At 38.5% G+C, this 15,644-nt stretch overlaps 1 protein-coding gene across 4 annotated transcripts in view; it reads right to left on the reverse strand.

Annotated features, from left to right (window-relative positions):
* The window catches only part of znf609b (zinc finger protein 609b), an 84,562-nt gene that overhangs the window by 60,090 nt on the left and 8,828 nt on the right, over positions 1–15,644 (reverse strand). The window lies entirely within an intron of this gene.

Genomic DNA, 15,644 nt, shown 5'->3' on the forward strand with positions numbered 1-15,644 from the left:
AGTTAGGTAGTTGTATTTTGACACTAAAGTAATAACTTGCCATTAGCTCAGTATTAGCAACAGGTATATAGGGGCTATGTATGACTACATTTATATGAAAATGGTGATTAACAATAGTGACTAAAACTAAGGTGCAGAAACACAACTTAAGGTCAGCATGAAGTTGAAGCTATGTAGTAATACTAATGTAATGAATGGAGATATGTGTAAAATAACAGAAATAAAACAATGCTAATAATAGAAGTAAATAATGATGAGTTCATACAGATTGTGTTTACATATTATAGGCTATTAAAATATCTTAGTATTGTATCACATAAAAATATATCCTCAGAGGAAGTCAAATATTATAATCATTATAATACAATGTTGAATTTCATGCTTATGTCCCAAACATCTATTCCTGCTTAAAGTGCTCCTTTAAATTTGATGCTTATTGCTACAACTATTTACGGTCAGGTGGGTCTACAAAATGATTAGCTTTCATTTTCTGCTACATTTCATAGTAAAATTATGCTTCAGCTACATCTAATTATCTGCCAGTCAAATTAGCTTGGACCTAACCTTCTCAGAAATGTAAATGTGTCGCTGAGATGCAAACTGCAACAACTGCAGTTTGGTCGGCAGCAATATGTCGTGTAGCAAACAGATGTAAATGTTGCATGGGATGTTCTGTGAAAATTTATGTATATTGTAAATGCAAGTAGTAGTAGTAGTGGAGTAAAAATGTAAAAAGAAAATTTGATTAAAATCCAGAATAAAATTTGCTATACGGATTCAGCAAACCTTTTTCACAATCAATCAATCAATGCGTAAATGAACAACTGGTATTAAACAGTGCTTCTATAAAGGTGAGTCAAGAACTGATGAAAATCAAGGACATCATTCACAGTGTGTTACTAGAGATATCAAACTCTGCCAGTTAAAAAAAATAAATGGCAAGAAAGCATTTTACTTTTACTTTATTCATAAAACCTATAAATTTATAATGCAGACTTTTTTTTAAAAACCACAAACCAATATAATTAAAATTCACATCTGAATGTTGGACTTCTACTCATGTGTATTTGGCTCATTTGAATCCTGTGGCATCCACCAAGAACTGTGACAGCACCCAAAGAGATTACATGGAGATATTAGCATATTTTCTGCCTCATTACTGCTGGTAGTACAATTAAATGAAATAAATGTTTCTATAATGGAAGAGCTCAAAGAATTATCCTTTATACCAAATTATCCAGTTATGACACATACCCACACAAGACTATCTTTATAAGTTCAGTTACACCCTCCTCAGGGGGGAAAAAAATCTAAAGGATGCAGCACAGATGCTGGTGCACACTTACACCTACCAGCTCATTTTAACATGTACCCTGACTTAGCTCCATCAAGAAAAACAGTGGAAACATCACAGCTGGATCACACAATACACACATCTCGTTCTGTTAAATGATCACCCCCAGCAGTGACGGAGGTAAAACTGTTGAGCAATCATTTGATCGCTGCTTACTCCTCACAGATGGCTCCCCAAAGGAACGACCATCAGTGGCAGGTTTTGGAGGGGCGGAGTGATGCAGCTGTCCCTATATGACTGGGTAAACAGTTGTGAGGTCTAATTTGTCCAACACCTCGACAAAAGAGAGGTTGTAACTCTAGTGGCAGTTGACCCACTGTACTGCCCCTTTTGCTGGAGCTGCAGTGCAAGCCCCTTTTTAAAAAGCTGCACTGAGGAAATGTCCCAAAGAGTGGCCCATTGAGTGAAAGGCATGCAGGCTGTGTAACTCCCACAGTGCTTGCACCCCCAGCCTCCTCCCACCCCCTTTTTTTTTTTTCTCTTCTCTTCACAGATCCAGTTTCATTCAGCTATCTATTCGAGGCCATGTAGGGGTGATTTAGCCTTGAGAGTGTAGAAAAAGGACAGCGGGTTGTGATTTCTGGATTATTTCATGTGGAACACAGCTAATTCAGATTTGACATAATGTGGTTTTTCTACATGTGACTGCTAGAGTATGTGTCTGTAAACAAGGCTCTGAAAATGACTACTGAGGCACCGGCCAGCCTCATTTTCCCTTTTTTTGCTTACCAAGTGTAGCAGACAGAAGCAATACAATGGAAAGGTGAAAAATAACACACAGACACAATGGGAAATATGACAAGTGACTCTATTATTACCACCTGTACCTGACAGAGAAAATATGACTGCACTATTAAGGGCTCAAATGAGGGTAATTCTCCAAAATCTGACAAAAATAGCCGGCAATGGACGTCACACATTTTAAATCAAAAGTCAGAGCAGGTAATTATTGTTTGATAGCACAGACAGCCAGATAAGGACTCAGCTAAGGTATAAATGAGACGTGCCCTTAAATTAAGCATGATTATCTCTGCTAGGAACCTTCTTACTGTATCCTACTATCACAAACCCAGAGATCCTTGAGACACATGGCAACGAAAACCCATTCATTTAGATTATTGCATCCCATGATAAACACATATTTAATAGCACTACCAGTGGGGCCCAGGGCATTGTTTGTTGCAGCTCCTGGTATAATAACAATAAAAAAAGCTTATATAATGCTATAATGGTTTCTTTTCCTTTTTTTTTTAAATTGAGGTGCATACTTAGTCATAATGATTATTACCTCATCCTGAACTCAGTGCACCACATCTTATTAAGGACTGAAAGATGTTTCTCCAGAGTTGCTCTAAATTGTCGTGCAGGGCTGGAGGAGAGATTTGGTTTACCATATCTCACAGAGAAGAACACCTGCAAAATCTCAAATGCATTCCCTGCATAGCTGTGACTCTCTATATCAAGCACTGAATGTTTGAACAGTGAGGGATATCCAGTAGCACTTGTGCTAGGAAAATGCACCATGCGCATTCACTTCATATTTCATTCGTGTAGCTGACAAAAAACAAACAAAACTGAAAAAAACTCAGCTCCACTATCCACATCCTAAAATTGCTCATATTGCCGCTTTAATTCTCAGTTTCAAATTGTATAACAGGTGAACAAAATGCAGTGAGCATAATGACCCAAAACAAGGGAGCATCAAAATGTGTATGCATATTACTTTTACAGTATTGTGGAAACTAAAATGAATTAAGAGAAGGAATCTGAGTGATCTGGGTGTGTAACAGTGTATTAATCTATATTACATTAGAACTCTCTCTTTTTTTCCATTGATTGAACACAATGTTTTGCTTTTCCCCTTTTACATTTAGCGTTGTTTGACTTTCACATGCTTTGGCTGCTCCATATGTTTCTGGATTGCAGTCTTCCAATTGTGCTATCGTTAATTTGATGGTTTGTAACTTCTTGCCTGCTTCTTCTATTGTGCAGCAGTAGTTCAATAACAAGATGTTTCCTTTAATGGAAAAAGTCTCCAGCAACTAGCTCCATTTAAAATGACTGCTGAACCCACTTTTAGCTGCTCAAATATAATTAAACAAATGGAAGGAATCACAATTGAGGACTGCCTTTACTCTGAAACCAACATTATTCTGAGGTTTCTTTTAACTGCCTTTATTTTGTCACAGGTGAGATGCATGTTCCACTAGATTGTGATCAAGTGACTGACTTCCTATTGAAGAATATTCCACTTCATTACCTTCAAAAGCGCCCGGATTGCTTACACAGTGTTTTGGGTCAGTTTCCATCTGTACTGTGAAGTAGCGTCCCATCTAGTTTGCTACGTTTGGCTGAATCTAAACAGACAGTATTTTCTTTGTACACTCTGGATTATCCCACTGCTTTTGTCATCTGTCACACCATCAATAAACACCAGTGACCCAGTACCGCTGGAAGCCATGTCCAGTCTAATCTGGTCTTTCGGCTCTTGGTTTGTACCTTAAGGTAAACCCTCTGCAGTTCTTTTTGTGAAGTCTTCCCTTTATGCTATGCTTAGATAATGATATGCCAACCTCCTGGAGACTTGTCTTCACCTGACTGCATGCTATGAAAGCAATTTTGTTTCCTTTGCAAAGGCTCCTGTGATCATGCACCACTGTTCCCTTCATCTAATGGCCAGGTCTCTATATACTGCCAAGCCCAAGCGCTCTCTCTCTCTCTCTCTGAAAAAAACCCCCAAACTTTTAACTGGTCATCTTTAATGTTGCGCCTGCAGTTTGGGTTTTGCAGTTCCTTTGATTGCACAATGCTGACTCACAGAAAAATCCACAGCTGGAATAAACTACAGACCCTCTCACTGCTCAGCTGATCAAGATATAATGGAGGAATAACCGCTACCTGTGCACAAAAAAGGTTCTGAGTCAGCTAACCAACAACATTTGGCTCTTGAAAAAAAAAAAAAAAAAAAAAAAAAAAAAAGAATGGGAGCCCTCAGGTTGAGCCCTCCAGGAGCATCTTCCATGGAGGGCTCAACCCTTTTCCCCAGTCAAGTCTGTCCCGTGTTTAGCAAAGTGAAAATAAAATAAAATAAACAATAAAAGGTGAATCAAATAGACCATTACGGCAAGGCTGGGATGGTCCATTTGGTAAAGTAAATCCGTTGGGCATCTTTCTTCGACAATAATTCTGATGGCAAAAGAGCAAAACGGATGGGCCACACATTGTAACTGCAGTTACATTTGAACAAAAACTGTGTCAAGGTTTACATATATTCGGAAACAGCTGACCATTCTCTGAAATAGGCATAAATAATTTGTCCATGACAGGAAAAAAAAAAGAAAAGAAAAAGAATACTGGGAAATAAGATAAACAGTAACAAGGCTCCCTTAGAATCTGTTCCTAATATTCTGCCTAGCAACACCACTGTGCTGTTTAGCTTATGGCTGAAATTGATTGTACTGTAACACAGAAGCAGAGTATAGCAAATAAACACTCATTTGCATGCTTACTTCTTCTAAATTATTATTAAACCAAACAATGGCACATAAATCCAGTGCAAAAATAATGGTAATGGTAATTGGCTGCCCCCCATATCACAGAATGTATAGGTCCACTTATTAGTGATGTCGATGCTCCTGGCTAGCTTCACATCCGAGGGAAAATCTTTGATTTGCAATAACATAATTTAGTATTGCAATGACAGTTTGCCTTGTGTAAATAAACAAATACTAATTATTCAATGCTGAATATAAAGTCCACTTCAGCATTGGCATTCTCTAATCTTTCCATATTCAAGGCTTAGCTACTGGCCGGGTATATAAAGCTATAAATATAATAAATTCTTAATATCCAGGTAGGTTCAGAAAGATCTGCCAGATCTTCATTCTAGTTTGTTCAGATGGCAATTTAGTGCACTGTGGTTGTGTAAGACTCTTTTTATTTTTTTACTCGAGGATCTTCAGACAGCAGTAACAGTAACAAATGTAACTGTTATTAACCAGAGTTAAACTTGATTTTTGACTTGACTATGCTGTCTCCACCATTTGCTGTAACGAATGTGGTAACAAACAGTAGAGAACATCAAGCACAGTTTTGTTTGTCCATTTGATCTGGGAATTGTTTAAAAAACTGTTGTCATAATAGTAGGGAAACCCAACCGTTTAACCGGATGTATTCAGCCCTGATTGGTGTGATATGTCACATATTCACATGCCTTGTTTAGATGTCTTATGGCTTTAACTGCTAGTAGAAGCCCAACATGACAAAAGAAGACCAACTTGAATGCTTACTTTGTCTTGTAAAATGTCATTATGGATACTTTGGGCAGAGGGGTGGAGGTGGGGGGGTTAAAACCCAACGCCTACAGATGTTCTCAGATCTTCTTAATTTCACTCAGGGCGCGCATTCACAAACTAACCTCTGTGTAATTGGATTGTGTGCTTGAGCTGATTATCAAAAAATAAACACTAGCAGCCAATCAAAGTGATGGGAATCAGGAGTCTGTGGGTCAGCCAGCATCTTGAGCAGTAAAGAGGCCAACAACAGTAACTCACAATGCTAAGCAAATGGAGGCTCACTAGACAGCTGCCTTCCATATGAGTGAAGATAAATTTTACAATCTCCCATTTCTAAAAGGTTGATTTTTTTTTAATTAACTCATTCACTGCCATTGACGTCTATAGACGTCAATTACGTTTTTCAATGGGGGGGGCCAGAATACAACCTCGGGCAGCTTGTCAGTGAATTTGATTTTTTCATATATTTGTAAATAAATTGTTTTGATAAAACATAACCTTTCTCAGTGTTATTTCTGTTTTATAGAAGTGAAAAACTATTTTATATGTTAGAGGTGTCACAAAGCAAGAAATATTAGTGTCAAAGGCACTTTTCTGCTTGAAATGTATTTTTCACAAAAAGCTCGTTTTCTCCCTTTTTTTGGTCAAAACAGGCATTTTTGGTGGAACCCACCTCTCTTCTACAGCTGATTACTAAAGAATGGAAAATGGTAGAAACAAGCTTTTTTTTTTGGATGAAAGAAGAGAGTCTGTTCTTCATTTTGGTAGGTTCAGCGTTTATATGATCATAACACACAGTTTTCTGTGGCTCTTCAAAAATGAGTGAAAATGCTCAAAAACCCAGTGGGGCAGTGGGGAGTTACCTGATTTGAAAATGGCTGGCAGTGAATGAGTTAATACATTATACTCAACACTCTATAACCTCTTAATATAAAGTCTTCCAGTCTTTTCTGCAGTAGTCTTCCACGATTTCTGGACTGGCAGAACAATGACTCAGACCAAACCAGATGTAGAAGAGCTGCTGTTGAGCAGCAAAACTTAAAGCTCTTACACAACGCCGCTTTAAAAGGTATATTGTCCACAGTAGTGTTCCAGTAAAATGGGTTAGGTGACAGAACAGAAGTAACACTTTTACATCTTGCATCAATGTCACATCAGTACATAAACACTAAGGTGGACAAATAAGGCAACGCAGTCATCATTTGATCACAGCTGAAATGCCAACGTAAATGTTAAACTCGACTACAAATATTTACCTCTGCTGCCCCACAGACTGTTTTGGAATATTAAATAAATAAAATCTATTATGTGATCAACTACACTGACATTTAAACTATTTGCTCACAGAAAAGGTTAGATGCATTAGGAAACTGACTTCTTGACATTACACCCTCTCAGCACCGTATCCGAGCAGGTGTATTAAAGCGTGCACAAAAACCAAGACAAGCCTTTGCAGATTCCAGGAGACAACATTTTATTTTTGCTGCGACTTATTGTAGATGTCAGAGCAAAACATGGAGGAAAAAAATCATTTAAAACTATTGAACCTTTTATTTATGACCACTTCTGCAAGATGATTGCACAGGTCACCTGAGACAACCCTTCCCAGTCTGACTTGGACTGACTGCAATCACTCCCAGAGAGATTTTGAAGGTTTCCTAATAATTACTGTCTGATTGGTGAATGCAGACATGCAAATATGTTGCCACCAGTCAGATTAAGTCTTTGTTAATAAGCACTTGAGGAAAGTTGAATATTTGGCATATCACAAAATATACCGACAAGAGCAACACATTCATAATTAACTTAAGTGATCCATTATTACTGGGACAAAACTGACCAGGCTTAGTGTTCACTCTCATTGTAAGTTCCATGTGTGGCAGGCTTATTTTTCTGTGACCACACAAACAGCAGATTCTGGCAGCGAGTTAATACATCCTGCATGATTAATAAAATTGGCATAGTGTTCGCCCTGCTTTGAAGACCAACTCTGCACTGGTGCGTTGTCAAACCGTTCCAACGTGTGCCTCGCTAAAGCTCTTGCATTTTTGTTCCAGAAGGAAATGTGAATGGACTTCTGAGTGTCTAGCTCACAGCTGATAACCAAACCAACAGAACATCATGCCAGTTCTGCATTGTTGTAACTTTACAAATCAGTCTAACTTCAGTGCCAATCACTCATATCAGTAACAGTACAAACGTTTCAAGCAACTGTTACAAGAAGAAACCAAATTCCTTAATTATAAAACCTTATTGTTAGTAGTATCTATTTAAGGCAGATGACTGCAGTAATAGGGGAAATGTCATGGATGGAAAAAGATGACATCTTGAAGTGACATGTCTAATAGTGGGGAAATGGTAACTGCCAACGGATTCAGCTGGGGGCTATACAAAAATCTACTTGCCTAGTGAAGCCTCTGTAATTATGTTGTATGCTTAAACAAAGCATGCCAGATTAAAGAAATGAAAAATGGCACAACAGACGGGGCTAACAACTACTTTAATTTTTATAAGGTGCTGCATTTTTACAGCTTACGCCCCTCCCCCTCCTTTGATAGTGATATCAATAGATTAAAAGAAAGAATAAAGCCTTGATCTGGAGGTTTAAGTACTTGACAGATTAAGGCAACTCTGCGTGAATTGTAATCAAATTGAGATAAATATCAGGCTTGAACTATTCGAAATAAACATATGCCTCAGATGATTCAAAGCTACAGAACATCAAGTGCGTTTACGGTCATTTGATAACGGAAATGCTTGCCCCAGTAAATCAAATTCTTCTGCCTGTCACAAAGTATTAGTGAAATGCTCTTAGAAATAACCTCAGCACAGTGTTAACACTATTCACCGCTATTCATGGAAAAGAAAACATCAATAAAAATGCACTAAAAGATCATCTGAATTTTGTCAAGTAGTCAAAGAGTGGTGGGTACTTTAAAAGGAAATTAGACTCACCTAAGAGAAGAAATAAATACTCACACTGTGGCTTGTCTGTGGTTAGAGCTGATGCAGAGAGCGAAAAGAACACACACACGTTGGCAAGAGAGTAAGAAACCCCCAATCCTAAAACACTGACAAAGAGCCATATTGATTTTTCCTCTGCTCAAAGAGGACTCGAGCAGAAACAAGAGCAACTCCATTAACATGCCGAGCCATTCCACTATGCCATGATTTCTGAATTACCAACGCTAGTCTCTAAGATTCTCAAAACACTTCTAATTATCTCTGCTCTCTCCGTTCTATAATTGAGGCACTCTGTCTCAATGGAAGCTGATGTAGCGGCAGTCGCGGCATCTACTATGGCACTCTTCTTTGCATCCATGGCCAGCTGCACAATAGGCACACTGACTGCGCAATCTCCCAGTGGAGAGACTTTAGGGTTGATATTGCTAAGGAATTTTTAGTAATACATTACTGCATCCATCTATATGTTTGCGCGTGGGGCACAGGAACACTTCAATATGACAAGTATTCATCTAGCCTGTCATCTCTGCACACCAACATGAAAGTGGAACGTCGTCACAAATACCACACCAGGGGCTTTATCACCTATTTAGCAGTGAAAGATAGAAAGAACATCTTATCACTTAAAAGAACACACTAAACCAATACTCTGCATTTCATTAAAAATAACTACTTAGCATTAAGCCTCATATAGAACAGGGTTGAGTGATATGTTCCACTAACCAGCACTTTGTGGTAGAACAATATAATCTAGACAGTTAATAAAATAAAGCAGCCCAATTCAACTTTCAATTCTTTTTATAACACACATGTAAAATCTTCTAACGCCTAAAAACTACCAGCTGCGAACTCTGAATCACCAACAGCTGATATATCTGTTCAATCCCCAACACTAACAAGTCAATGAGAACAGCTGCACAAAGACATCTAGGCTATTTTCTCCTTTTTTAAAAAATGTGCACAACACTCATGGTGGAATTGTTTCCAATATCTTAAAATGTCAGTGGAAAAAATAAAAAATAAAACCAATCACAGCTTTGTTTATCAGTCTTCAAAGAGCTACACAGACTGCACGAACAAGGACAAAGCGGTAAAATTAGAATGTTAATACTGCAGGACAAACTGCCTTGTTTAAGAGTAACATCTCCTCTGTGGTAATGATGATTGACTTCGACAACATTACATTCCTCCACAAGGTAGTGAGACTTAAAACACTCGATGGAGCCCTTTAAGCCAAAACAGAAAAAAAAGATGGTGCCATCTGCATTACAATGCAACAGTATATTTAGCATCTGAGCTGTTTAAACACTGAAACAGAAGGGACCATAGCAATAACTTCTGTGGTAATATCAGTTAGAGCTGATGAAGAGGTTCCCCTTGACACAAAACGGTCTTCTTTCTATAGGGGTTCAAGATAATTCAACAAAGAGTATGAAATTTCATTCCACAGCTCTGGTAGTCTTATCAAGCCTAAACTAATTTGGTTACAGACAGACTGTTGGCAAGTGACAACCACTCAGCAAGACTGTGAGATAAAAAGGATCAAGTAGTACATTACAAAGAGCTGCTTAGCAACATTATCGAGTACATCAAACACAAACTAGACAAAATCAAGTGCAATCTAGACATATCTTTTTTGACTGCTATCACTTGAATAATTTCTAAATGAAACTGGTTTACTAATGCTTATTGCAATGGTAGAGCACAAACTCATTAAACGAAACTAAATTATTCAGACGAAAGAGAATAACAAGTGTAGATAAGAGAGCTCTTGAAGTGCTTTGTGTTGACTTTAGGTCGACATCTACAACCCCACCAAAGTAAGATATGCGATGTTGGTAAAATGAAAACCTCAGGGTATGTTCGCGTTACGTGTTTGCTGTGCTGAATTTAATGTCTGGTCTTGACTATCTGTCTTACTTTGCTGTCAACATAGTGTTCCTACATGACAATCAAAGTGGAAAAAGATGACATTTTGTCATACTAGGTACCAAAAGATCCACGTCCATCAACAGAGGTTCAAAAATAGACATATTCAAAACCAAAAAAAAAGTAAACAAACATTAAGTGGAAGCAACTTCCTGATTGGCAGTGTTTTTAATCCAAATACCATAAATACCATAAATACTTAAACAGGAGCTCAGTAGAGAAATGCACACAAGGCCAAATGATAGAAAGTGTATCCAAGAGCACCAGCATTTCAGTATTTTAATAACATTTATCAAGAGGACTAGTCCATACAACTTAATAACATCTACTGGTAAGCACACAGACATCAGCCCTTTTCCTCAATATCATTTTCACTTGTGCTCAGTTGCTTTCGACATGATGGGGTATGATTTCTGTTTAATGGGCATTTTCTTTTCAGCACCTCGTTGGCTTTTTAGAGATGGTCTTAAACTTGAGTCAGTGAGCTGTTGAAAATAAACAACCCAGGCTTTAGCAGTAGGAAATCAGCCTTTTATCTTCTTCTTTTTTTTATTTTGCTTAGGGAGTCTGCCCACTGAGTGAAATGACCCTGAAATATATAAGTGAAATCTCTAAGAGCTGGCTGAAATCTCAAAATGCAAGGAGAGGTCATTCAGTGCTTTCTTTATCATCTCCTTTAGCATTGGATATACACTGGATACACCCAGCAATCCTTTAGGACAACAAAGCATCTTAATTCTATATTTAATTTCTTGTAGCAGCAGCTTTCAAAGTGGGGTGATGTCAATAAGGCACACAAGTCATGCACATGACCTGTGGAAACTTAATGTTTCCATATACTAAACTATAAATATCTTGTTAAACCCACAGTCAAACCATGGTGGTTAGTGCTCTATAAATAAAATGATCACAGTGCATACACAGATGTGAACTACATGAACTAATACCTACCCCCACACATTAATCTAACCTTTAAGGCGAGAATAAGAAACACTACAAAACAAATACGCAATAAAAACTCTGTAATGTCACAGATGATGGTCCCTACTACCCAAAAGCTTTGTGCCAGCTATGCTGTCACAATAAGGCCAGTGTATTTTTCATTTACCTCTGGTTAAACATTGTGTACACACTACCGAAACCTTTTAATCTGTTTTGACCAAATTTGTCTGGTGATTCTTTTTTATGTCCCACTGACAAGAGAAAGTCAAGGTATTGTCCAGACGCTTTTCTTTTGCAAGCTCCTTTGACTACGATGACCTGGATGACTGAGAACCTTCACAGACATGTCAAGGTATTGTCTTTGTCTTCTAAGCTTAAAATAACTTCCTGTTAAGTGTTGGCTACAGAGTGGCTGACATCCTTATAAGAACTTTGTTTGGAACATCAACAGAGACCAGCTTCAACATATTATTACTTAACCTAGTGTAGCTGGATTCCCTTAGCACCTTGGGTATCTTTCCATATGACCTCACGAATTCTCCCTCACAAATTTACTTGACATCATGACATTTTCCACTAAATTCAAGAAAAGGTGTTTCAGAAAACACACACAATTTATTCTTTTTGATTATTTAGCTGTAGTAAAGCAAAGAAGAATGGCTAATTTAATCAAACAAAGCAGGGCTGAAGCTTGAGGTGGTTAGTCAAAGTGATACGATCAAGCTCCTCCTCGCTTTGAGACTTTACTCCGAGTATCTGCTGTCAGGCTTTAGTCAGTCATCAAATTTAGATCACTGACTGATTTCTTGACTTAGACAATACTGCACGCACTAAGGCTGCACATTTCCTTTTTCACACTTTTAAATCAGAGGACAGTCAGTACACAGAAATCACAGCTACCGCAAACACTTTCATGTAAACTTGCAATTGCTAATCTGCAAGACTTCAGTTTCAGTAAAATGGCGGGGAGGAGCTTTAGTCACAGACTGGCAGGAAATTGCATCTGCATTTACATCTATGGAAAACTTGGGTAAATATGTTTGGGTAAATATTGCCAACAGCGAATATCTGATGACTATGCAGCAAGTACCAAAAAACAACGGACCAACTCTTTCTCAGTTGGCTGAAAATTCCAATGCAGGGCACAATCATACTGTCAGTAACAACAGTCGAATAACAATTACATACAGAGGGATTTCAAGATGAGGGTTGAAGGGCTTAACCCTCTCATTACACAAGTGTGTTTAGTGTTGCAAAAACCATAGGCATGAGAATGGTTTATAGAGAACAGGAAAAAAGTGATGAGTCACTCATCACAATGTAGACGTGTGGGCTAACCCTCATTACCTTTTATCCTGTTATGAAACACTTTATCCAAATGGGAGTGGTCTCTTCCAAGATAACAATGCCTCACTGAGAGAGCACGAGGTCTCACTGAATATTCAATAGGTGGCAAAATGATGTGATTGACATGCTATGACCATCATGGTCACCAGATCTCAACGTGGTTTACTACTTAAGAGAGAATCTGGACCCTCATTTTAAGATATCACAATTATCATTCTGGGAGAACACTCCTGCAGCAGAGCCTCATGGACTTTGGACTTTCTTAGTTTGACACGTCAAGCGAGGTGCCTGTAAGGACGGAGCAGTAGTTGGAAGCCATCCACAAAACACCGATCCACAAATTCTACACAGAGATGCCTGAGATCACTAATTTCAGATCACTAATAATGAACATTGTGTATTTTCCCAACATTTTAAAGATAAAAATCAAGGTTTCAGGTTGAAACTGAGAAAACTTCAGGAAAAAAGCACAAGAGAAAAGGTGCACAAGTAAGAATGCAAAATTATAATGTCTTACTTTTTTTTTTTTTTTTTAAAATCAGGTGTAGTATGCATATACCAGTGAGAGACAGTGCTGAAGCGCTTTGCACCGACTGAAATGTTAAAGTATTATTTTGAATAGCCGATATATGATATTTCCCCATCAATCAATATTAAGGTTTTCCTCCTCGACCCAGAATGTAAACTGAAAAAGGAGCTGAAATGTGCGAGCTAAAATAAGCTTGTTTTATTAACTTAAATACTGACTGACAAATGAGGGAGAAGGAAGAGATGTGAAAGGAACATGGCCTCGGGCTAAAGAGCAGAAAGTCCCTGAATAACACTGCTCTCTGTGTCTGTGTGTGTGTGCAGCAGAAAAGATAAAGACACTACTTTTTTCCCTAGAGTCTTTTGTCGACTGTTTATTACATGCATTCCTGCACGGGCAGCTCACCAGGCAGGATTCCAACAAATTCTTAGTGAAAAGTGAAATACCCATCTGCACACAGTGCATTCAGTCAAGTTAATGGTATCTACTCGCAAATTCTCTGGACCTTTCAGGCTTTTATACTAGTTTATTCCACGAGGAATCTTCTATTAACCTACTACACTGAGGATGACTGAACAATAGAAATCAGTAATAAAGCAACAACAGCACCACAGTGAACACTGGCATAACCGCTCCTACAGAGTGTCAAAAGTCCAACTATGAGAAAACAGCAGGCCACTGGTGAGTGACTAATACACTGCACTACTGTTTGTACCATAGACAGTTGTGGTGTTGCCATGTGAATGTCCAACTAGAGAAAGGCTGAGGACAACCATTAACCTCAAATAACTGCCTGCCTCTCTTCCAGCAGCTGCCTAACAGGGGCCGAGTCAACAAGCGAGGCTTCAAATGGCATTGTCACTCTAACATGGTGGCTACCCACAATCAATGCTGCACTGATCTGTCCCTCAGAGACACAAGTGTCATGTGCAAAAAATGACAAGAATCAAGAGTAAGCAATAATTTGGACCCAATTCACTCTCGATCAGAGAACTGGTTTTGACAGCGTGGAATCAATTGCTGACAAATTATCTGCAGCACACTATGTAAAAATCACATCTTAAATCAGGAGTGGGCAATCAATTTCCCCAAAGGGCCAAATGAGAAACTGGGACCAACAGGCTACACTAAGTTCTGCTTAATATTAATTGTATCTCTTATAAGCTTATTGGCGTGGCCCTCCACAACAGTCCCAGTTTTTCATGTGGCTCCTTGGGGAAAATTAATAGGCTGCCTCTGTTTTAAAGGGCACTTTAACTTTGTACTTGAAGCATAAAGACTCACAACGCAACTGCTCATAAAAACACACACACACACACACACACACACAGAAACGTGGGCAGTAACATCTGACAGTAAGGCCTAAGGTGCACACTCTATCACCACCAATGTTTGCAGTGCTGGAAATCGTATGCGAGGTAAGAAATGCATTCTATGCTGCATTTCTGTAATGGGGAAAATAGCTACATTAAATCATTTTCTTTGACTTGTCTATTACACAATACCTATAATAGGTTATAGCTAACGAGTGGTCCCACTTTTCACTGTGTATTAACCTTAAACAATACTGTTTAATATAGTTTTTAATATTTGGAGCTACAGTGCATCTTCCATGCTGGACCATGTGACAGAGGTCTAGACCAGCTTTCCTTTAGAACGCGAGTTTAAATACATTCGCCTTATTTGGACATTTGACATCCTTGTTTACACATTTGCTGCCACCGTGACCACTTGGTCATCCATTAAAGGAAATGTGTTTCTGCCTCCAAAAATGCAACTCAGCTATGTCGGAGCTCAAACGCACCATCACTTAGAAAAGTATAAGAGCTGAGGTTTGCTTGCTTTGTCCTCGTGTTGTCACCAATGCAAATGATTCTCCTTCAATTCTCCATCTACCTCTCCTATTCCCCATGCCTGTTTGTTCTCCCTTTTCCCCAGCATCATCAATTTTCTTTTATAGCGGCTGCCAAATTAAAATGCAAAGCAAACAGGCTTTCTCCGGCAGATTACTGTATGTTACAAGTAAAAGCTAAAACAACCAATCACACAATATGCAGACCATGTGTGCTCTTTTTTAGCTGCAGTATATTTAGTCCGATATATTCACACGTTGGAGCATCCTAATATTTCATTTCGCTACTAATAACACTAAAGCTGAATTTATGCTTCTCTGGCGAGTTGTTTCTCTGCTCCTGTTTGTAGATGCCTACGGCGTGGGAAGTGATTTATGGTTCAGCGTAGGATTTTAACCCGTTGGCTGTCGTGGCATTGCTACCTCACTAGA

This window comes from Astatotilapia calliptera, chromosome 1, assembly GCF_900246225.1.
Source record: "Astatotilapia calliptera chromosome 1, fAstCal1.2, whole genome shotgun sequence".
Classification (NCBI taxonomy): Eukaryota; Metazoa; Chordata; class Actinopteri; order Cichliformes; family Cichlidae; genus Astatotilapia; species Astatotilapia calliptera.